This window comes from Pleurodeles waltl, chromosome 11 (genome assembly GCF_031143425.1).
Source record: "Pleurodeles waltl isolate 20211129_DDA chromosome 11, aPleWal1.hap1.20221129, whole genome shotgun sequence".
Lineage (NCBI taxonomy): Eukaryota > Metazoa > Chordata > Amphibia > Caudata > Salamandridae > Pleurodeles > Pleurodeles waltl.
Window position 1 is genome coordinate 981,430,234 of NC_090450.1, and position 25,330 is coordinate 981,455,563.

The window sequence follows — 25,330 nt, forward strand, 5'->3', positions numbered from 1 at the left end:
CTGTATTGTTAGTACTCCTATTGTTCAATTTGTTACTGTTGGTACTCCTAGTTTCCATTTTGTCACTGTTAGTACTCCTAGTTTTTGTGTTGTTACTTTTAATACTCTTAGGGACTGATTACAACTTTGGAGGAGGTGTTAATCCGTCCTAAAAGTGACGGTAAAGTGACGGATATACCACCAGCCGTATTACGAGTATTATATTCTATGGAACTCGTAATACGGCTGGTGGTATATCCGTCACTTTACTGTCACTTTTGGGACGGATTAACACCTCCTCCAAAGTTGTAATCAGGCCCTTAGTGTCTGTATTGTTAACATTAGTACTCCTAGTGTCCGTCTTGTTTGTTAGTACTCCTAGTGTCCATCTTTTTACTGTTTTTACTCCTGGTGTCCGTATTGTTCCTTTTAGTATTCCTAGTGTCCATCTTTTTACTATTAGTACTCCCAGTGTCCATATCGTTTCTGTTAGTACTCCCAGTGTCTGTCTTTTCACTGTTAGTACTTCTAGTGTCTGTATTGTTTCTTAGTACTGCTAGTGTCCATCTTGTTACTGTTAGTACTCCAAGTGTCCGTCTTGTTACTGTTAATACTCCTAGTGTTTGTATTGTTACTGTTAGTACTCTTAGTGTCTGTATTGTTAATGTTTGTACACCTACTTTTTGTCTTGTTTGTGTGTACTCCTAGTGTCTGTCTTGTTAACAGTAGTACTTCTAGTGTCTGCTTTGTTACCCTTGATATTCCTAGTGTGGGTATTGTTCCTGTTAGTATGACTAATCTTTGTATTGTTTCTGTTAGTATTCCTGGTGTTTTTATTGTTATTTTTAGTAGTCCTAGTGTCCATCTTCTTACTGTTAGTACTCCTGGTATCTGTATTGTTAACATTAATACTCCTAGTGTCTCTCATGTTTCTGTCAGTACTCCTAGTGTCTGTCTTTTTTCTGCTAGTATTCCTAGTGTCCATCCTCTCACTTTTAGTACTCCTAGTGTCTTTCTTGTCACTTTTAGTACTCATAGTGTCTTTATTGGTACTGTTAGTACTCCTAGTGTCCGTCATGTTTTTGTTAGTACTCCTAGTGCCCATCTTGTCACTGTTAATAACCCTAATGTCGGTATTTTTCCTATTAGTACTCCTGGTGTCTGTCTTGTTATTGTTAGTGCTCATAGTGTCTGTACTATTAACTTTAGTACTCCTAGTGTCCATTTTGTTTCTGTTAGTAATTCTAGTGTCTCACTTGTTTCTGTGAGTACTTCTGAAGTCCATATTGTCACTGTTAGTACTCCTAGTGTCTGTATTGTTTCTGTTTTTACTCCTAGTGTCTGTCTTGTTTTTGTTAGTACTCCTAGTGTCTATCTTGTCACTTTTGGTACTCCTAATATCTGTGTTGTTTCTATTAGTACTCCTAGTGTCTGTCTTATTACTGTTAGTACTCCTAGTGTCCGTCTTGTCACTGTTAATACTCAGTGCCTGTATTGTTAACTTTAGTACTCCTGGTGTACATGTTGTTTCTATTAGTACTTCTAGAGTCTGTTTTGTTTCAATTAGTACTCATAGTGTCTGTATTGTTACTGTTAGTACTCCTGGTGTCCATCTTGTTCCTGTTAGTACTCCTAGCACCTGTCTTGCTACTGTTAGTACTCCTAGTGTTTGTATTGTTTCTGTTAGTACTCCTAGTGTTTGTATTGTTTCTGTTAGTACTCCTAGTGTCCGCCTTGTTTCTGTTAGTACTCCCAGTGCCTGTATTGTTCCTGTTAGTACTCCTAGCGCCTGTCTTGCTACTGTTAGTTCTCCTAGTGTTTGTATTGTTTCTGTTAGTACTCCTAGTGTCCGTCTTGTTTCTGTTAGTACTCCTAATGTCTTTATTGTTACTGTTAGTACTCCTGGTGTCCATCTTGTTCCTGTTAGTACTCCTAGCACCTGTCTTGCTACTGTTAGTACTCCTAGTGTTTGTATTGTTTCTGTTAGTACTCCTAGTGTCCGTCTTGTTTCTGTTAATACTCCCAGTGTCTGTATTGTTCCTGTCAGTATTCCTGGTGATGCTTTTTGCTCTCCATGCTGTTAGTGTTACCTTTACTGACCCCTATTGTTTTCTCAAGAGAACAAGGCTAATCCCAACAGCAAACAATAACACTCAACAAACATCTCACTTTGGAGTTAGTAGTGACCGACCCACCATAAAGTGCTTTAAAATCTGTCAGAGATAGTAAGCACTATATGAATGGAATTACAATACAATACTATTGCTGTTTTTAGTATTGATACTTGTTGTATTGGTAGTGATCCTATCAACATTGTTACAATTCCTAGTGGTTTTTTTTTGTTGGTATTTCTATTGTTATTTTTCTTATTGCTACAATCCTTTGTATTTAATTATTAGTAGGGCCACTGAAATTATGCAGTTGTGTGGCTGCCTCATTTTTTTCATAATTATGGATTTGCCGCATTTGTCACATAATCCATCACCTGCTGCTTAATCTGAAGATATGAACAAAACCAATTTGTTTCTAGCTCAAAGGTCAAAAAGTTACTAAAATTAGACCAACACGTTTTGTTCTGCAGTGGGAGGTCATTGGCATAGGTGACTTGTCACCTTTCTGTTGTTTATTGCTAAACTTGAGCATTAAACTACTACTGAGGCACAACCTTTACCCATACAGTGTTACCAGTGTAAACAAATGACAAACTATTTATGGAATACTATCATGAAATGTGCCGCCTACACCACATAATTTGCCTTTTCATGCTGCATAATTTAGTCAACCCTGCAGCTTAATTTGTCCCTGCCCTGCCGCACAATTCCAGTAGCTAATTTTAGAGCCACAGCTCTGCTGCTTCAAAGCACTCTAAGGCTGTTAATAGGCGCTCATTTCCTTGGCCTCAAAATGATGGTGGCTTAGGCGGGGCCAGGACTGAACCTGTCACCTGCATCTTGTTCACATATCTCAGCAGCAGGCACTTCATCATCTCAGCTCATTCTGAGATCTATTTGGGTCTAGGAACCTCCGCCATGATCTGTAGCAGCTGCCTTCAGTTATGAAGGGCCTGCCAGGCGCTACAGGGCAGCCAGCGCCTTTTATAAAACGTGACGGGCACGTCATACAGGCATATGTTAACATGTATTGGTATATAATGCTAATATTTATCTGTCGATTTAGGGTATTGTTATATTTTGCTTTTTAATTTGCTAAAACGTGACGGGCATCAGCGCATGAATGTATGTATGTTTAGAAGTTAAATAAATGTGGAAATATACCATTTTACCACTCCATTTATTTTCAAGGCATAAAATAAATATGGATAAATACCAATAAAATAGCCCAAAAATAAATATGGATAAATACAGACTGAAATGTTCTCTTTAGGAGGAAGTTGAAAACCATTCTCTTTCCCAGTTAATCTGCTTCCCCTGGCTCTTCCGACATTCATGGTGTACTTTAGCGCAGGGATGCCCCCGGGTAGCCATGCGCTCTACACATCTATAAACTAAACTAAACTTATAAGGAATTGTTGCTTTTTCCCACTCCAGAATTATTGTATCATTGAGCTGATATGACCTTCGCATAGTTGAAAGCATCTCCCTAGACTGATGTGTTTTTGTTATTACCACATAGTTTATCTGTCAAAAATTTTAACCCCACCCGTTCCCCCCCCCAAAGTATTTTGGCTGTGTTAGTCCTTCTGGAGTTCTCGGTCTGGACATTATCTCTGACGAAAGGCAACCCTCCCCTGGTACTTTAATGGAGGGTGTTCCCCTCTGGAGTTACAAATGGCCAGATCTTAAAAATGCCAGAAAATATCTCTGAAATGGCAGGTCTAGTAATAGCCATTCCCAGAATATTACAGACTTGGGAAATAACTGGTGGAAACATCCTTCCCGCCAGACTCCTGTCCAGGAGGTATGTCAAATAAGGGGGACTGTCTTAGCACTAACTGGACTCATCTCAGTATTACTGAGTCAACTCCTGAAAATACTGGAAATGTTTACAATACCGAATTAACATTAGCACTCCCTCAATTCAAAGTGACAAGCATTGGTTAAGCCACTAGTTAGGCCTATGCAAGAGCTATTGGCTTTGCAGATGTCTCCTTGCCATGATTCACAGCAACGCAGTCAACAGGAGCTGGGAGGATTAGAACTGAGGCTTCCAGTTTTCAGTTTTTACAGATTTGTACAGGTAAATCCAGGCAGAAAAGAATCTACTTCCTGTCTGAATTTATTTTTAAAAGCGGAAAAATTATGACATTTTCGATTTTTTTTTTTTTGAGTTGCACTCTTTTTTGTCCTTCATGAATTCCAGACCAACTGCAAAGCAGATAGACACCATGGGGTTTTAAAAACAAGACACATTTCCCTTAACTACAGGCATATGTTAACATGTATTGGTATATAATGCTAATATTTACCTGTCGATTTAGGGTATTGTTATATTTCGCTTTTTAATTTGCTAAAACGTGGTAGGCATCAATGTATGAATGTATGTATGTTTAGAAGTTAAATAAATGTGGAAATATACCATTTTACCATTCCATTTATCTTCAAGACATAAAATAAATATGGATAAATACCAATAAAATAGCCCAAAAATAAATATGGATAAATACAGACTGAAATGTAAAAATAATATAAATACCACAAAACTGGGGGCCCTAATTATAATCAACACAGACAACAGAGAGGTAGGGGGGAGTAACGACACAACAGCAGGGGGTGGGAGGTTTACAAACAACACAGACAGTGGGAAGGTGGGAGGGAAGAACGAACACGCTACCGGGGGAAAGAGAAGAAAGAAACAACATTGACAAGAGGGGCTAGGAGGGAAGAAGCAACACGCCAACGGGAGGAGAGGAGGGAAGAAGCAACACGCCATCAGGAGGGTGGGAGGGAAGAAACAATATCAACAAGTGGGGCTAGGAGGGAAGAAGCAACACACCAACGGGAGGAAAGAAACAACATGGACAAGTGGGGCTAGGAGGAAAGAGGCAACACGTCAACAGGAGGGTGGGAGTGAAGAATCAACACACCAACGGGAGGATAGGAGGGAAGAAATAATATCGACAAGTGGGGCTAGGAGGGAAGAAGCAACACGCCAACGGGAGGGTGGGAGAGAAGAAGCAACACGCCAATGGGAGGGTGGGAGGGAAGAAACAATATCGACAAGTGTGGCTAGAAGGGAAGAAGCAGCACGCCAACTGGAGGGTGGGAGGGAAGAAGCAACACACCAACGAGAGGGTGGGAGGGAAGAAGCAACACACCAACGGGAGGGTGGGAGGTACGAAACAATATCGACAAGTGGGGCTAGGGGGGAAGAAGCAACACACCAGTGGGAGGGCGGGAGGGAAGAAGCAACATGCCAATGGGAGGGTGGGAGGGAAGAAGCAACACGCCGAAGGGAGGGAGAAAAGAAACAGCATGCCACTGGGAGGATGGGAGGGAAAAAGCAACATGCCAATGGGAGGGAGGAAACAATATCGACAAGTGGGGCTAAGAGGGAAGAAGCAACACGCCAATGGGAGGGTGGGAGGGAAGAAGCAACACGCCAACGGGAGGGTGGGAAGGAAGAAACAATATTGACAAGTGGGGTTAGAAGGGAAGAAGCAACACGCCAATGGGAGGGTAGGACAGAAGAAAAAACATAGACAAGTGGGGCAAGGAGGGAAGAAGCAACACAACAACTGGAGGGTCGGAGAAAACAAGCAGCACGCCACCAGGAGAATGGGAGGGAAGAAGCAACACACCCAACGGGAGGGAGGAAACAATATCGACAAGTAGGGCTAAGAGGGAAGAAGCAACCCCGCCAACGGGAGGGTGGGAGAAAAGAAGCAGCATGCCACCTAGAGGATGGGAGGGAAGAAGCAACACGCCGATGGGAGTGTGGTAGGGAGGAAACCATATTGACAAGTGGGGCTAAGATGGAAGAAGCAACACGCCAATGGGAGGGTGGGAGGGAAGAAGCAACATGCCAACGGGAGGGTGGGAGGGAAGAAACAATATCAACAAATGGGACTAGAAGTGGGGAAGCAACACACCAACGGGAGGGTAGGAGAGAAGAAAAAACATTGACAAGTGAGACAAGGAGGGAAAAAGCAGCACGACAACTGGAGGATGGGAGGGAAGAAAGAACATCGACAAGTGGGGCTAGGAGGGAAGAAGCAACACGCCAACTGGAGGGTGGGTGGAAAGAAACAATATTGACAGGTGGGGCCAGAAGGGAAGAACCAACACACAAACAGGAGAGGGGGAGGGACGAAACAATATCGACAAGTGGGCTAGGAGGGAAGGAGCAACACGCCAATGGGAGGGTGGTAGGGAAGAAGCAACACACCAACGGGAGGGTGGGAGAAAAGAAGCAGCATGTCACTGGGAGGGTGGCAGGGAAGAAGCAACACGCCAATGGGAGGGTGGGAGGGAAAAAGCAGCACGCCAATGGGAGGGAAAAAGCAACACGCCAATGGGAGGGTGGGAGGGAAGAAGCAACACACCAATGGGAGGGTGGGAGGGAAGAAGCAACACACCAACGAGAGGGTGGGAGAAAAGAAGCAGCATGCCACTGCGAGGGTGGGAGGGAAGAAGCAAAACACCAACTGGAGGCTGGGAGGAAAGAAACAATATTGACAAGTTGGGCCAGAAGGGAAGAAGCAACACGCCAATGGGAGGGTAGAAGAGAAGAAACATCGACAAGTGGGGCTAGGAAGGAAGAAGGATGGGTCACGTGACCTGGCCCACTTGGATGATGTCATGAACTTGAAACACACAGCCAAGGAGGAACTAAGCACTGTGATCTGCAAAAAAACCCTGCTTTAGGAGCAAAGTGGTGAGTCAGAGAACCCACGTGGAATTTGTATAATATCACACTGTGCGGGTGAGCGCCGCAGGGATAAACATGAAGAGGTACTCCTCCTTTCATCATTTGTCTAACTTTGAAATCTGCCTTTAAAACTTTGCGAACACCAGGGTTGGGTCCCAGGGTCAGCCTGCGCTGCTTCATGTTTTGCTCATCACTGGTTTTTGCATAATTAATCTGATCACAGAGGCATAGCTTCTCTAATCAAGGGCTGCAGTCTGGATGTTTTCGTAAAATGCCCGAGGTGACGAGCGTGATTAGCGACTGTGTTTAGACCGAAAGGAGGGAAACGGAAGAGTGAGGGGGTAGGAGAAATAGACAGCGCATCAGATGAAGCGCTGAAAAAGGGGAGGGGTTGGGAAGGGTGTGAGAGGAAGAGAAGACTGGAGGAGAGAGAGGGAGCCTAATTAGTGAATTAGAGGAAGTATGGAGACTAAGGGAGATAGCGGTGATAGAAAAAAATAACAAGCATTGGCCATGCCAGCATCTTTAGTACTGTGCAGCAGGGCTAAAGAATTAAAAAAAAAAAAAAAAACCTTAGGCGCAACTGCTTTTTTTAGGGTCGAGCACAAAGCGCTCTGTTCCTGGTGTAATCTCTCTGTGGGCTTTTAACCACTCCCAGGTGAAGTCCATCAATTTGGTTGGTTCGTGGGCTTGCCTTTTAAAATTTGCTTCTTTTAATAGTGAATGACATGCATACGTCATGCCTTTTCCAGTGTTTAGCCCACCTCAAGCGCACCAGCCAACTACTGAAAACATACGAGGCTCCATATATTCCCTATGATTTCTGCACTACTTTTTCTCTTCAATTCGTAGGCAGCGCGATCCCGCTGAGCAGTAGTAGAGCGCTTTGCATGACATCGACCCTGTTACATGGATATTTGCACTTTTGCCGCTTATATGGATAATTGCACTTTTGCCACTTACATGGATAATTGCACTTTTGCTGATACGTTTCACTGCGAGCGAACTTCTGTTTCCTTTTGTGTGTTTGCTTTGCGCTCATGGTGGCCGTCGGCTCGCTTATGTGAAACTGTTTTTCTTTTCAGTTTATGTAGCAAGAAAAGTCCGGTTAGGCGTTTACAACGCTAATAGCTTTAACGAGCAAACGTGAGACCCATTTTATTCCAAATGCTTGTTTAATTTGTAGTTACTAATCTGAGTTGAATTGATAACTAAACTGCTAGCTAAAAAGGGAAAAAACGTTCAATTTGTGCAGGGGAGGAAGAAAGACTGGGGGGTGGAATATAAGCAAGACAGGGTGATCAAAGTACACGACAGAGAGAATGCAAAGAAGAGTGCTGGGGGGGCAGACTGGTGGAACAGAACAATTTGTAGCATTGGGGATAAGAACAGAGGCCAGAAACCAGCTGGTTGGGGGGGCGGGGTTTGGAGAGCTCAATGTAGAGGGTGGGGAAATCATATGGTGACAGAGAGCAGAGCAACACAGTGCAGGGGGAGAGAAGTACACAAGGGAGACAGCTGAAAAACATATGCGTCCTCATTGAGTGCGTTACCCAAAAGAAAAACTTAGTGCTTAAGAAGCAAGCAGTGGAAGCGTAGAATCCGGCCAATCAGAGAGGTGGTAAAGAGACTATGCTCCAAAGAAGGGACAAACACAATATTGACAGGCTGGGACACTAATAAGAGGTGGGCAAATGAGTGAGAGGAAGCCAACCAGCGATAAGCAATGGGCGGGACTGCAGGCCCCTGTATGTTCTTGTTAAGCCCACAATATGTCCTACAGCATTACAGGTGAGACCTAAAAAAAAAAAAATTACAGAAGAGTAACGCAGACAGGAAAGACAGACTGTTAGAGAAGAGAGTAAAAGAGTAAATGAGAGGAAAAAGAGGTGAAGAATTCAGGAAGTGGAACAGAAAGAATAAAAGATTTGGCAGACAGGAATAGAGTACGAGAAAGGGGGAAGACAGTGAGAGAGAGAGAGAGGAATTCTAAAAATGGAGTGTCCTAGGACAGAGTGAAAGAAAAATAAACAAGACGAAAGATAAAGAGAAGGCTAAAAAGATTAAAAGAGTGGAAATGTAGAGGGAGTGCAAAAAAAGTAAAATATAGAAGGAAAGAGGGTGCAAAAGTTGAAGATCATAAACGAAGGTTCCCATAAGGTTAGAAAGAATGAGTTTTTTTAAGTACAAAAAACAAAAATACTGTGAAAAACAGCTGCACGTGTTATGCCCTTGTGTTCCCAGTACACTTTTACCACTGATGGTGCATAATTACACAAAGTGGCAGAATGGCAAAATTTCATAAATTTGCGTAGCAAGCAAAAGGCAAAATTACTGAAATTATGTCAATTATGTTGGTGTTGTTCACCTCAGGTTACCTCTGTGTTGTAAACCTGCCTCTTCTATGAGCTGTGTGCATAGCGACAGACCCTAGGATCTGCTGTGGTGCAAACTGAGGACAGCACTCATTCTTCCTGCCGTGTAGTCGCCTCATTGCACACACCACAGTTGTTTGGCAAACCCAGGCTCCGATTGTGCTGTACGTCTACCCCCTCCAGTGGGCGGTGGTGCTTAAGGCAAAGTTCTCTGCTGCCAAGTAGGCATGGGCAGAATGCCAATTACGCCAGAGTAATCTGAGTAATTTTGGTAATTTTACATCCCTCGTCGACATGGAAGTACCAATAATTACGCAGTCACTCCTGCTTGCATAATTGAAAGTAATTTGGGGGAAAAAAATCCTTGAGCAAAAACACATTTTGTGAGTGCCAGTGGCTGCTCAGGCTCGCTATTCGTGTTCTGCTACATTTGCACTATTTCTTAGTGCAAAATGCATCCTCACATCCATATTGGATGTAAGGGCGCATTTTGCGCTATGAAAGCAGCTCTAAATGCCAGTAGTAAGTTGGGGGGAAATCAGACTCTAAGAGCACATTTAGCGAGCACGAGCAGCGGCTCACACTTCCTATTCATGTTCTGTTACATTTATTGCTATTTTTTAGTATAAAATGCATCCTTATGTCAATTTTTTAAACTAAGGGGTGTTTTTGCACTAAGAAATAGTGCTAAATGCAGAATTACTCTTGCTGTGTTATTTAAACGTAATCATAAAGAATTCTTAGGTTATTCTGTGTGATTATGGTACACAGAATTACGCAAGTTATGCCCACCCCTGCTGCCAGGTCGATGGAGAGAGCCTTTTGCGCACAAGACTGGGCCGTGGAACAAACCTCTAACTGTGCCGTAAATCTGCCCCCTCTCAGAGCGATGGTGCATAGTTGCCTAGCTCCTTGAAATCCCTGGGAGAACGTGTGTCTGCTGTGGTACAAACTTCTGACTGTGCCCTAATTTTGTTCCCTCTGTGCAGTAGTTCCTCGGCGTCATGCCCTCTGCGCTCAATGGTCAGCTGTGGCATAGATTTCTCTGCCCGGGTCAGCTGTGGCACAAACTTTTCTGCCCCCTGTGCGAATGCTCGTGCCTACCTCCAGGCACTGGATGTGCAGGCCTCCGGGTGGCGCAACTTATAAGCAGCTGCGTGGCTTGTGGCAGGACTTCCACTACTAGGCCTCTGCATGGTGTGCCACAGCCCCTGCTGCAGTGCTTAATTTGTAAAAAAAAAAAAAAAAAAATAGATTGCCCCTCTAAGGGATTGGTGGAGCCCGGGTCCCTAAAGCCCTGCTGGACCCTTGCGGGACCCTTCTGTGGTTTATTTTATTTATTTAATGCGTTTTTATATAGCGCGGACTTTACCCGAAGGTGTCAGAGCGCTTCACAATAGGCAAAGTAAAGATACAAGAGGAGAAGAATTACAAGTGAGCCTGTTACAAAAACAAACATTACATTACATGAGGCAATAGTGATAATTGTGCAAGAATCAAGAGCAAAAAAAAAAAATACCCGAGGTAGCAAACGATACGTTACGAAAGGAAAAAGTGACGTGTGCAGGTTACAAGAGCAAATAAAGTACGAGTAGAGGTAAAAAAAAAAAAAAAATTGCAATAAATGGTAGACACTCAAAACACTAAAACAAAAGTTACGTTACATGAGGCAGTGGTGGCCGTTGTGCATGTATCAAAAGCAAACAAGATAAAAGAGAGGTAGCAAATGATACGTTGTAAAAGGAAAGGTGCCGTGTGCATGTTGTGGTGCATGTCCTTTTAAAAGAAGACAGTGCCCTGGGGCATACTTCACACTGCTAGTACATGTTGTCTTTAATGGCTGTTGGTTTTGCCCTCCTGTTTGTGTTTTAGGTGAATACATTTAGAAGTGTTAGCGTGGGACCCTGCAAACTTTGGGGCCTCCCGCTTTTGAAAATCCTGCCCGTGTGGGCGCTGGTGCTTAGGCCCGCCCACTGCCACCAGGCCCCTGGGGAGCCCTCCACATATGCCTCTGATGTGGTACAGCAAGGGCCACTGGAGTTATGCGTTTGTGCGGCCGCGGTGATTTTTGCATAATTATAGATTTGCCACATAATCCATCCGCCTCATTCTCTGCTGATTTTAACATGTTGTTTCTATGTCATATGGTTAAAAAATTACTAAAACTGTAGCGACGTGTTGCCGCACAGTGGAAGGCCCTTTGCAAAGCTGGACTGGTCACCTTTCTGTTGCTTATTGCTGTATGTGGGTGTTAAACTGGTACTAATGAGTTGCAAACAATGCCCATACAGTGTTAACAAGTTAAAAAATTACGAAATAATGGAGCTATACTTATACAAAATGTGCTGCATTTATTTGGCTTTTCTTGCCGCATATTTCACTCATCCCTGCCACATAATTTGGCCCTCTCCTGTTGCATAATTCCAGTGGCCCTGCATATAGCCTACTAACTGTGCCTGAAAGCTGTCCCTGTGCGCACACCCCTGCTTAGCGCAAACCTCCGCCACCAGTCTCCTGGAGACCCCTTCGAATAGGCTTTCCATGTGCCACATCCCAGTATCTTAGCCCTAAAGCTGCCCCCAGTGCGCGTACTTGTGCTTAGCGCGGCCACCTGCCACCCGGTCCCAGGAGACCCCTCCACATAGGCCTTCCAAGTGCCACAACCCACTAACTGTGCCCTTAAGCGGCATCCTGTGCGCGTACTCCTGCCACCAGGTCCCCGGAGAGCGCTTCACATTGGCTTTCCATGTGCCACAACAACCCACTGTGCCCAAAAGCTGCCCCCTGCGCGGGCGCTCGTTCGTAGCGCGGTCCCCGGAGGGCTATCCGCATAGGCCTTACATGTGCCACATCCCACTAACTATGCCCTAAAGCTGCCCCCTGTGCGCGTAGGCCTTCCATGTGCCAGAGACCACTAACTGTGCCCTAAAGCTGTCCCCCTGTGCGCGTACTGCTGCTTAGCGCGTCCCTCTGCCACCAGGCCTGTGGAGCGACCTCCGCATGGGCCTCTGATTGGGCACAGCCCAATAACTGTGCCCTAAAACTGCCCCCTGTGCGCGTACCCGTGCTTAGCGAGGCCCCTGGAGAACCCTACGCATAGTCCTTCCATGTGCCAGAGACCACTAACTGTGCCCGGAAGCTGCCCCTTATGCTTAGCGCAGGCCCTCTGCCACCGAGTCCCCTGAGAGCCCTCCTCCTGCCGCGCGCCATCCTGCCTCCCGCCGCGCGCCATCCTGCCTCCCAGATGGAGACTTCTGTACAGCACAAATTATTAAACGCCAACCCCGGGGAGAAAGATCGTAATGAAAAATGTAGCGCTCTCATCAAAGCGACGGATAATTCCGCTTTCTTTGACCTCGATCCTGCGGTGTACGGGGTGGGGAGGAGGCGGGGGCAGGAGCTGCGCCGTACAGAATTATAAGTGCAGTCAAAAGGCTTGTTTCCTTTCATGCACAAAGGAAATCAGCGCTTCTGTTTGAAGTACTTAATAAAATGCACCATTAGTAACGCTTGTGCGCCCGCACGCGCATCATAGACCATGGTGGAAGGGAGACATAGCAATGATGTCATTAGATGGGGCCTACCGCCAAGGACCTGCAGCTTCATTGCCTTCTCTCATCACAGCTATGTCCTGCTCATGTTAGTTGCCCAGGAAGGATGATAGTCTGAATAGGCCAAAACGTGGAACACACTTCCCACCCACCTGCGCCAGACCAAAGACTTCCTTATCTTCAGGAATCTTCTCAAGACCTGGCTGTTTGAGCAGCAGCAGCACCTCCCCATTCACCTTCTCCCCCCCCCCCGCACCCCCCACCCACTCTCCTCAGCGGCCCCAAATGACTCATATGTATCCCATTCGAGTTATGCAAGTGCCTCAACAGCAGGCATTGAACCTGCTGAACTATCCTTAGGTTGTGGAATAGTTGAAGGCTACCCGAACTATTAAGGTTCTCTCGTATTGTGTGTTTTATGCAGATCATACACTTTGTATTTTGGCAAGTGTTACTTTGCGCTGCGGGGCCACACTAAGGCCAAAATATGCACTATGCAAATGATCTCTAAAAAAAAAAATCTGAGTGTGGAAATCCTTTTATCTTGGGCCTCTCAACTAAACAAGCATCCGCAAAGCCAAAAAGTTTCGCCTACGCAAGAGCTCTTGGCTTTACCAATATCTTGTAGCCATGTACAGCAGCGTACTGTGGAGTGACATGACAGAGTGGAGTAGAGTGGCATACAGTGGTGTGATATAGATGGGAGTGGTGTACAGTGGAGTGGCGTAGAGTGGTGTAGCGTGCAGTAGCGTGGAGTACAGTAAACTGGCTTGGAGTGGTGTCGAATGAAGTAGGGTAGAGTGGAGTGGGTTAGAGTGAAGTGGAGTGGCATAGAGGAGTGTAGAGTCACATAGTTTGCAGTGGTGTAAAATAGAATGCAGTGGCATAGAATACAGTGGTACAGAGTAGGTTAGAGTGCCGTGGTGCACAGTAGAATAGAGTGCAGTGACCTAGAATGCAGTGGTATAGGGTGTTGTAGAGTAGTGTAGCATAGATTGCAGTGGTGTAGAATAGAATGCAGTGACATAGAATACAGTGGCGCAGAGTAGGTTAGAGTGCCATAGAGTGCAGTGGTGCACAATAGAATAGAGTGGCCTAGAGTGCAGTGGCATAGAGTGCAGTGATATAGAGTGTTGAAGAATGGTGTAGCTAGAGTGCGGTGGCCTAGAGAAGTGCAGAGGTGCACAGTAGAATAGACTGGCCTAGAGTACAGTGGTATAGGATGTTGTAGAGTAGTGTAGCTAGAGTGCAGTGGCGTAGTGTAGAGTGCAGTGGTGCACAGTAGAATAGAGTGGCCTAGAGTGCAGTGGTATAGGATGTTGTAGAGTGGTGTAGCTATAGTGCAGTGGTGTAGTGTAGAGTGCAGTGGTGCACAGTAGAATAGAGTGGCCTAGAGTGCAGTGGCATAGAGTGCAGGGGTATAGGGTGGTGTAGCATAGAGTGCAGTGGTGTAGTGTAGAGTGCAGTGGTGCACGGTAGAATAGAGTGGCCTAGAGTGCAGTGGCATAGAGTGCAGGGGTATAGGGTGTTGTAGAGTGGTGTAGCATAGAGTGCAGTGGCGTAGTGTAGAGTGCAGTGGTGCACAGTAGAATAGAGAGGCCTAGAGTGCAGTGGCATAGAGTGCAGTGGTATAGAGTGTTGTAGAGTGGTGTAGCTAGAGTGCAGTGGCATACAGTAGTGCAGAGGTGCACAGTAGAATAGAGTGGCCTAGAGTGCAGTGTTACAGAGTGTTGTAGATTAGTGTAGTATAGAGTGCAGTGGCATAGAGTAGTGTAGAGTGCAATGGCAGAGAGTAGAGTGGTGCAGAGTATATTGCAGTGACGTAGAGTACAAGGTGGAGGGTAGAAGCGAAATGAAGCAACCTGGAAGGGGGCGGGTGGGAGGGAATAGAAGCTACACGGATGGGGATGTGGGAGACAGCCTGGAAACAGACACACTCATACGAAGCACTTGAACACCAAGAAATAAGTCGCTCAAAAACTGGAGCAGTGGATGGACACAAGTACTTGCTCTGAGCTCCAGGGGAGGGTCAAGCACAAGGAGAAGACATGACACCCACATGCCTTGACAAATGGGGACGAAGGAAATGAGAGCGATGCTGAAAGCTAGCAAATGGTGAGCTATGGGTGAGCTGTAAGTCCACTTTATGTAAACAACGTGTCTCACAGAGACAGCACATGCGCGCTGTTCAGGTGGAACCTGAAAATGGGCTGTCTCATTGTCTTGTTTAGGTACAACTGGTGCCGAGTACAGGCAAGATCCACCACACTTAAAGCCCCTTTATTTAGGTCTGGCCATATTTCATTTTGCCTGGTTTCCATGAATACTTTGGTTTATCATCTCATCATCGATCAATACTATTGATTTTTATCAAAGATTTCAATTTCAATGTCAACAATTTTGGATGAAATTTTCCACCGGGTGTGTGGGCTGATGGTGGTGGCTCGGAGTCCACGCTAACTCACAGCTGTGGTCCAGTCTGGCACTCTGCTGTGGTCCCCTTCGCACGACAACAGTCCACGGTTCTGGGCTGGAGGGATACATTTGTAAAAGCCCGGTCCTCATTGCGTCCATGACTGTAAGATGTCTTATACCTTGAGCACTCTTGCACAGCTAAGAAAGTATTGTGTTGAATGCTGCACTTCATGTGATTTACATTATTTATGCAAATGCTACACTTTTTTGTATTCTACAATAATCTGAAATAAAGATTGTTATATATTTTTAAAAAGCATTGGACTCCTGCATGTTGTTCGCGAATAGGAATGCAGTCTCACTGGTCTGCAGCTTGTTCTCTCTTGCTTTCTCGCTTGTAATTAAAATAAACTTTATTTTTTAATATAGTGCTTTAGCAGTTGTGCGTTGTAAATAGCAATTCTAATAGATTACTTTTACCCAATTTAATGACATTTACTTTACCAACCGTGGAAAGATGGAAGGCTGAGTTGGCATTGCCGAGATTAAAGTTTGTGATGGGTAGTTCCCCACATGTTTTAGCAGCAAGAGCTCAACCAGCTGAGCCATCCTGCTTGCTTCTGAATAGTTAGACATTCACTGGTGTAACATTCTTTTCGACCCTTGCCTGAGCTATGGAGACACTACTGCTTGCGGACTCCACCCCTCGGTTTGAGAGGACCACCTCTGCCTTCTGTCGAAGGGGGTTCTCATGCCTGACCTCTTTCCAACATGGAGGGTGCTGTTCTGGAGAGCCCCTGAAGAGCTGGAGAAGAGTTGACCCCACACTCCCCCATGCTTCTAGCCGAAGGAAGGGCCCTGAAGTTAGGAACTTCAAAAATGCAAGGCAGCAGTAGGTACAGATGTGCTGGGTGTCGTGTTAGGCAATTATTGCAGTGTTTGCTGCTGTCCAGGGTGCAACTCACCAGGACAGCACCTTGGTCACATTATAAGAGCCCATCTTATCACACGAACACCCAGAATTGTGTCTACTCCCGTATCCTACTTTGTGTCTCTAACCAGAAGAACCACCATTGTGTCCCAAGTTGGTGGTCTAAACCACCCGTGTTCATCCCTCCTCCCGGCCCACTGGTGGAGCCGAGTGAGTGCATGGACATGGGCGGCACGGAACATGCACCCAAACCAGGTAAAATCAAGCTTATTTGTGACCTGTATCTGACTATGCTCAAAACAGCCTTTCACGTAGGACAGTCTCTTGTGAAACTCTCTTCGTTTCCAACAGGTTAAGTCCATCTATGCTGTGTGAAGCTGGTACTATTACATACAAACATACACAACATGTGTTTGATGCCCGTGTGTGTATATACATATATGTTTAGAAAAAAAAACACTTTAAAGTGATGTTATAGTTAGGCATTGAAAAGAGACAAGAACTACTGTTTAAAATCTGAAAATCGACGGACATTCACCATTTATAGTTAATTATAGTTTATTAGAACATTGCAATGTTGGGATCTCCATTGCAGACAATGGAGTGCTCGGGCTCTTGCTGGCTGGTAAAAGCCCAGAGCACATTCCAATGTTCTTTGTTCCCAGGAACAGCTATGAACAAAGGCCTCATGGAGCCGGAGGGGATTCTAATCCCCTCGGGCTCCGTGAGGACTGGCAGAATGTTCTAAAAGCCTTATAGCCCTTCGTAGCTGGGCTATACCGGCAATTAAAGGCCCGCTCCCTTGTTAAAGGTCCTTGCCTTCGGCTCAGGCCTTTAACGCTGGAGTGGGCCTTTAATGGCAGGTATAGCCTGCTATGGCGGGCTATAAGGCTATAGTGGGGCCCTTTTGCTCCACTGGGGCACTGGGGTCTAATGTTACACCACTGACTTCACCCACTGCTTATGACCTCACATATTACATCACTCATGTCATGTTAAATTACATCATTGATGACATCACTGATGACGTCTCAAATGAGCCCATAGTTTACTGCACTTCAAAGACACTTTTTTTTCATGCTAACTATCCACAAAATAAGCTTGTAATGTGAAAAAAAAACAAAAAAAGACACGTATAATATGGAACAATATTGCCATCTTGGGGAGCTGGTGACATTCACAAATGACTCCGCCTTCGGCCTTGCAGTTTATGATGTCACTAGCGCGCCTTGACGTCAAAGTTGGACCATATTAAATAGTTACCCGTTTGGATGAGTAGCTGTGTATCTACGAGTGTATATTTAAATTTGAGTCCTCTCCTCATGGGCCCGTCCCCTTTATTCTTCTATAAACTCTCTCACTGGATTTTATTTCTCACGTCTATTTTTTTAATACCCGCCCTGGGCTGTAAAGCATCTCTTGGTTTCATCTCAGTGTTTGTTTGCGTTTTCCTGCCTGCTTTTATTGTAAACTTCGTCAGAGGACTTTCAAGCACCATTCAAGCTATTAAAGTACAGCTGCCGGAGTATTCCCAAGTGGAGACAGGCTTTCTTTGCAGGCCTGGGCTCAGAATTGTTTTTCTTATAAAATATATATATTTTCTTCTGTATTCCGTGGCGGGTTTCGACAGATGACGAGGCCTGCGGGGTATGTGAGGCGGCTGGGCACCTCACTGACAGGAGGGAACATCTGGGCCCTCCGCAGGCCGCGCAACCTGCGCCGCGCATCTGGCGCAGGTGCGCGCGCGTCTACTTGTCCGCGCAGCTGTCAGGCTCTTTGTTTGCGCTCCGGCAGACATTGTTGTTTCTCCGGATCACATTGTTACTTTTGCAGCCGGGCTGTCGTCTCCCGCGAGTCCCTATGCTGCGCTTTGAATTGCAAATCTGAAAGGCCAGGCAGGGGCCGCTGTCGAGGACGTTTAATGAAAATAAGCACAAATTGCGGGCAAACGTCCGTCTGGTAAAGCACTGTTGGTCCATTGAAGGGCGGCCTCCTCTCCGCCTGTTTTCTTTGTCGTTGAGATCAGCGCATGCGCAGCCAGGCGGTGTGCAACCCAACCTTCCCGAGAGCTGCACTCTCCCCTCACCTGGGTTGTTTCTCAGAGTGCAGGCTCCCTCATTGTGACACGTTTTCCCTCGTTTGTTTGTTTCTTCACAGCTGGATTTTCTCCCACAAGAGTGAGCCCTTCAAAAGTTCAACACTTCCCCCTTCCCAACCCCCCCCCCCCCTCCCACAGGCCCCCAGATGCACTCTTGGCCTTAACCATCAGGAACTGTGAGGTGTTCTACAGCTGCAAGCGTCAAAGCCCCACCCAATAAATCTGCGTTACAGCGAGGTGCCCTATAGCTGCAAATGTTCCTCCATTGTTACAAGCTTTCAACTCCCATTGTTGTGAGCTTTCAACTCCCATTGTTGCGAGCTTTCAACTCCCCATTGTTGCGAGCTTTCAACTCCCCAGGGTTGTGAGCTTTCAACTCCCCATTGCTGTGAGCTTTCAACTCCCCATTGCTGTGAGCTTTCAACTCCCCATTGCTGTGAGCTTTCAACTCCCCATTGCTGTGAGCTTTCAACTCCCCAGGGTTGTGAGCTTTCAACTCCCCATTGCTGTGAGCTTCCAACTCCCCATAGTTGCAAGCTTTCAACTCCCCATTGTTGTGAGCTTTCAACTCCCCATTGTTGTGAGCTTTCAACTCCCATTGTTGCGAGCTTTCAACTCCCCATTGTTGTGAGCTTTCAACTCCCCAGGGTTGTGAGCTTTCAACTCCCCATTGCTGTGAGCTTCCAACTCCCCATAGTTGCAAGCCTTCAACTCCCCATTGCTGTGAGCTTTCAACTCCCCATTGCTGTGAGCTTTCAACTCCCCATTGCTGTGAGCTTTCAACTCCCATAGTTGCGAGCTTTCAACTCCCCATTCTTGTAGGCTTTCAACTCCCATTGTTGCGAGCTTTCAACTCCCCATTGTTGCGAGCTTTCAACTCCACAGGGTTGTGAGCTTTCAACTCCCCATTGCTGTGAGCTTTCAACTCCCCATTGTTGTGAGCTTTCAACTCCCCATTGCTGTGAGCTTTCAACTCCCCAGGGTTGTGAGCTTTCAACTCCCCATTGCTGTGAGCTTTCAACTCCCCATTGCTGTGAGCTTTCAACTCCCCATTGTTGCGAGCTTTCAACTCCCCATTGTTGCGAGCTTTCAACTCCCCAGGGTTGTGAGCTTTCAACTCCCCATTGCTGTGAGCTTCCAACTCCCCATAGTTGCAAGCTTTCAACTCCCCATTGCTGTGAGCTTTCGACTCCCCATTGCTGTGAGCTTTCAACTCCCCATTGCTGTGAGCTTTCGACTCCCCATTGCTGTGAGCTTTCGACTCCCCATTGCTGTGAGCTTTCGACTCCCCGTTGTCCCGAGCTTTCAACTCCCCGTTGTCCTGAGCTTTCAACTCCCCGTTGTCCTGAGCTTTCAACTCCCCGTTGTCCTGAGCTTTCAACTCCCCGTTGTCCCGAGCTTTCAACTCCCCGTTGTCGTGAGCTTTCAACTCCCATTGTCGTAAGCTTTCAACTCCCCACGGTTGTGAGCTTTCAACTCCCCACGGTTGTGAGCTTTCAACTCCCATTGTCGTGCGCTTTCAACTCCCCATTGTCGTGAGCTTTCAACTTCCCATTGTTGTGAGCTTTCAACTTCCCATTGTTGTGAGCTTTCAACTTCCCATTGTTGTGAGCTTTCAACTCCCCATTGTTGTGAGCTTTCAACTCCCCATTGTTGTGAGCTTTCAACTCCCCATTGTTGTGAGCTTTCAACTCCCCATTGTTGTGAGCTTTCAACCCCCCATTGTTGTGAGCTTTCGACTCCCCATTGCTGTGAGCTTTCGACTCCCCGTTGTCCCGAGCTTTCAACTCCCCGTTGTCCTGAGCTTTCAACTCCCCATTGCTGTGAGCTTTCGACTCCCCGTTGTCCCGAGCTTTCAACTCCCCGTTGTCCTGAGCTTTCAACTCCCCGTTGTCCCGAGCTTTCAACTCCCCGTTGTCGTGAGCTTTCAACTCCCATTGTCGTAAGCTTTCAACTCCCCACGGTTGTGAGCTTTCAACTCCCCACGGTTGTGAGCTTTCAACTCCCATTGTCGTGCGCTTTCAACTCCCCATTGTCGTGAGCTTTCAACTTCCCATTGTTGTGAGCTTTCAACTTCCCATTGTTGTGAGCTTTCAACTTCCCATTGTTGTGAGCTTTCAACTCCCCATTGTTGTGAGCTTTCAACCCCCCATTGTTGTGAGCTTTCGACTCCCCATTGCTGTGAGCTTTCGACTCCCCGTTGTCCCGAGCTTTCGACTCCCCGTTGTCCTGAGCTTTCAACTCCCCGTTGTCCCGAGCTTTCAACTCCCCGTTGTCGTGAGCTTTCAACTCCCATTGTCGTAAGCTTTCAACTCCCCACGGTTGTGAGCTTTCAACTCCCCATGGTTGTGAGCTTTCAACTCCCATTGTCGTGCGCTTTCAACTCCCCATTGTCGTGAGCTTTCAACTTCCCATTGTTGTGAGCTTTCAACTTCCCATTGTTGTGAGCTTTCAACTTCCCATTGTTGTGAGCTTTCAACTCCCCATTGTTGTGAGCTTTCAACTCCCCATTGTTGTGAGCTTTCAACTCCCCATTGTTGTGAGCTTTCAACCCCCCATTGTTGTGAGCTTTCAACCCCCCATTGTTGTGAGCTTTCAACCCCCCATTGTTGTGAGCTTTCAACTCCCTATTGTTGTTGTGAGCTTTCAACTCCCTATTGTTGTTGTGAGCATTCAACCCCCTATTGTTGTGAGCTTTCGACTCCCTATTGTTGTGAGCTTTCGACTCCCTATTGTTGTGAGCTTTCGACTCCCTATTGTTGTGAGCTTTCGACTCCCCATTGCTGTGAGCTTTCGACTCCCCGTTGTCCCGAGCTTTCAACTCCCCGTTGTCCTGAGCTTTCAACTCCCCGTTGTCCCGAGCTTTCAACTCCCCGTTGTCGTGAGCTTTCAACTCCCATTGTCGTCAGCTTTCAACTCCCCACGGTTGTGAGCTTTCAACTCCCCACGGTTGTGAGCTTTCAACTCCCATTGTCGTGCGCTTTCAACTCCCCATTGTCGTGAGCTTTCAACTTCCCATTGTCGTGAGCTTTCAACTTCCCATTGTTGTGAGCTTTCAACTTCCCATTGTTGTGAGCTTTCAACTCCCCATTGTTGTGAGCTTTCAACTCCCCATTGTTGTGAGCTTTCAACTCCCCATTGTTGTGAGCTTTCAACTCCCCATTGTTGTGAGCTTTCAACTCCCCATTGTTGTGAGCTTTCAACCCCCCATTGTTGTGAGCTTTCGACTCCCCATTGCTGTGAGCTTTCGACTCCCCGTTGTCCCGAGCTTTCAACTCCCCGTTGTCCCGAGCTTTCAACTCCCCGTTGTCCTGAGCTTTCAACTCCCCGTTGTCCCGAGCTTTCAACTCCCCGTTGTCGTGAGCTTTCAACTCCCATTGTCGTAAGCTTTCAACTCCCCACGGTTGTGAGCTTTCAACTCCCCATGGTTGTGAGCTTTCAACTCCCATTGTCGTGCGCTTTCAACTCCCCATTGTCGTGAGCTTTCAACTTCCCATTGTTGTGAGCTTTCAACTTCCCATTGTTGTGAGCTTTCAACTTCCCATTGTTGTGAGCTTTCAACTCCCCATTGTTGTGAGCTTTCAACTCCCCATTGTTGTGAGCTTTCAACTCCCCATTGTTGTGAGCTTTCAACCCCCCATTGTTGTGAGCTTTCAACCCCCCATTGTTGTGAGCTTTCAACTCCCTATTGTTGTTGTGAGCTTTCAACTCCCTATTGTTGTTGTGAGCTTTCAACTCCCTATTGTTGTTGTGAGCATTCAACCCCCTATTGTTGTGAGCTTTCGACTCCCTATTGTTGTGAGCTTTCGACTCCCTATTGTTGTGAGCTTTCGACTCCCTATTGTTGTGAGCTTTCGACTCCCCATTGTTGTGAGCTTTCAACTCCTCATTGTTTCAAGCTTTCAACTCACCATTATTAGGGCAAGCGGGCAAGAGCTTTGACCTGTTGTAAGTATTGTGGGCTTTTAACCACGTCCACTGCACACGCATCATTATCACTCGTTTGTGGGCTTACCTTTCAAAAACCCTTTGTCATCATTGGCAAATGCTTTAAGTCTGTCCATCTTTGGGGCAGTTTTGTTACCGCCTTGGACACCAACCCTTTTACATGGATAATTGCACGTTTGCCGATATGTTTGACTGCGAGCAAACTTTTTTTCTTCCTTTTGAGTCTCTCCTTTGCGCTCATGCTCATGGCAGCCATGGCGCTTTGAATCGGCTCACTTATGTCAACTGTTTTACTTTTCAATTACAATTTGTGTGGCAAGAAAAGTCCAGCTAAAATTTATAACGCCAATAGCACTAACTCGAGCAAACGCGAGACCCATTGCATTACAAATACTTGTTTAAGCTTCTCTCTATTCTTACAAGCTTTCAACTCTCCATTGTTGTAAACTCTCTCCATTGTTTCAAGCTTCTCGCCATTGTCGAAACTTCCAACGCTCCATTGTTGCAAGCTTTTTCCATTATTGCAATCTTTCAATTGTCCGTTATTGCATGGTCTCTCCACTGTTGCAAGCTTTCTCCATTGTTGGAAGCTTTCACCTCTCCATTGTTGTAAGCTCTCTCCATTGTTGTAAGCTCTCTCTATTGTTGTAAGCTCCCTCCATTGTTGTAAGCTCCCTCCATTGTTGTAAGCTCCCTCCATTGTTGTAAGCTCTCTCCATTGTTGTAAGCTCTCTCCATTGTTGTAAGCTCTCTCCATTGTTGTAAGCTCCCTCCATTGTTGTAAGCTCTCTCCATTGTTGTAAGCTCTCTCTATTGTTGCAAGCTTTTTCTAATGTTGTAAACATCCTCCATGCCAGTTTTCTCCTTTGTTACAAGCTTCCATGGTGTGACATTTTCCCAAACAGATTTAAGCTCATTCTTGGATGGCAGAGGTCGATCTTACATTTAAGAGAGACAATTCTGAAGTGGTGGTCAAGTGGTGATCTTCAAAAATAACTGACCCTTACTGGTACGACAGATGCTGGTCCACTCGACTTGGTCCTATTCCACCTCTGACCCCCAAAACTGAAACTGAAGGCATTGTGCCAGACCAGGAACTTTCATTTTGGTCCTAGGTGCGTAAGATGCCATGTGTAGACCTTCTGAAGCTTTGTATGTTGCAAACATTCTCCCTTCTCTGTCACTGTCCACACGACCCATGCCTGTGTGCTCGTGGCTTGCGACTGGTGAAACACAATCTATCTTGGGCTGCCCACAGCATGAATCACAAAACTGCAGAGATTGCAAAAAATGGCTGTTAGTCTACTGTGTAACCGACGTCGACACAATCGTGTGTCTTCTGCTCACTGAGGAGGTACTGGCTCAAGGCACAGTATATCGAGCGCTTCCAAAGACAGGTCCTGCCTTTTCTCTCCCGCCTGCTAGTTCTATATATACACTCCCGGCAGGAAGTCCATATTGGACTCTCCACTTTTGCTCATAGTTCCCTTTTCAAAAGGTAGTGTTGTGGAAGTAGAACATTGGGGTTGCATCTCTGGAATATTCTGCCACTGGAATTGTGCAGCATCACAAATCTAGCACCGCCTTGTAGCTCCTTGAAGACTTCTCTTTTTTTGTTAAATTGATCTTGCTTGATTGTTGCAATTGTGCCCTTTTTTATCACTCCTAGTGCAGTGATACCTTAGGATGAATCTGTGCTCCATACGTAAATAAATAAAGAAAGTTTAATAATGAAGATCTTTTTTATTTTGGACCTCAGTTAAGGAAATCAGTTTACCATAAGTTGTATTTTTTTCGTTATGAATGACTTCAACGCTGTAGGGAAGTTTTTGGGAAAGGGTATGGTTGTTCAAAAGGTTGCAGTCCTATTCAAATGTGGGTTAGAATAAGGATTTGGGTTCCAGGTTTGTGGTTATGGCTAGTGATTGTGGTTTTTGTTAGGATTTGGAGTTAGGGTTCAATGTTTGGGTTTGTGGTTAGACTTTGGCTGTAAATTTGTAGTTTGGGTTTATGGTTGAGTTTGGGGTTATGGTAAGGATTTGGGTTTATGATTAGGGTTGGAGTTTAGTATTTGGGTTTATCGTTAAGGTTTGTGTTTGTGTTTGTGTTTAGGGTTTAGGTTGAGGATTAGGTTTATGGTTAGGATTTGGGTCTAGGTTTATTAGTTTGAGCTAGAATTTGGGCTTATGGTTAGGGTTAAAGATAATGTGAGTGTGGGAATAAAATGAAGGATTAGCCTTAATTTTTTTATTTAGGGCTAGAGTTAGAATTATGGTCGACTGTGTTGAACTCCGTGTTCCACATCCAACTTGTCCACTTTGACATGCCGAGGTCTCGCGAGACCCTAGCAACTTCCTTTAAAGCATGCAACACAAACTGCACTAAACACAAACGAGGGACAAACCAACTCAGAAATCTGTGATACCACATAGCAAGCAACCCGAGGGATGAAGGAATAATTGCACTAATCTAACCAATGTCGACAGGACCATAACCATGACCGCTGTTATGGTTGTCATTAATTTTATGTTTGTGCTTCGTGTCTGGTAAGGTCTGGCTTAAGGTTAGTGTTTGAAGGTGAGGACTAGGACTAGTTAGGTTTAGGTTTAAGAGGGATTTTCTACATCTGGTTGATCTAAAAATATTTGACTGTGAATACAATGTAGTCTTTATAATGATCTGTGCATCATCACATCCGAAACTTGTTTCGTCTTCTTTGCATTCTTAGTAATTTTGCATTTGTCTTTATTTGGATTCTGAAACCCATCAAACATAGGAGCTGTAGATACTAACAACACATTGAGAATACAGGTTCAGTTTATTTAGGGTAAAACATGGAGTGATTGGTAAAGGCATGATTTGGAGGGTGGAAGGCAGACACTAAATCAAAGATAGAGCTCTCCATGACCTCATGATACTGAAATCTTTCTTCGTAACACACAGAAAGCTCATCACATCATTCAAAGCACGGTACTGTACCAGCCACCCAGTCGAGCCTTGCATCGACTGCCAGACTGACTCACTTTTTGCTCAGTGAAAAAAAACAGAACATCCAACAGCATCTCAACATCATCAAGCCATCTTCTCTTACACACACCGCTTCTGGTAGAATGTCACAGCGGTCATCCTTCAAAGTAAAATCTCACCATTAACTCAACTTCCTAAAAGCCACTTATTATGAATATGTCTTGGTCTCTTCCGTCAA

The 25,330-nt window shown here is 45.6% G+C and overlaps 1 protein-coding gene across 3 annotated transcripts in view; it reads left to right on the forward strand.

Moving 5' to 3' along the window:
* FBRSL1 (fibrosin like 1) overlaps positions 1–25,330 on the forward strand; it is a 1,114,915-nt gene that overhangs the window by 487,624 nt on the left and 601,961 nt on the right. The gene's annotated exons all lie outside the window — the stretch shown is intronic.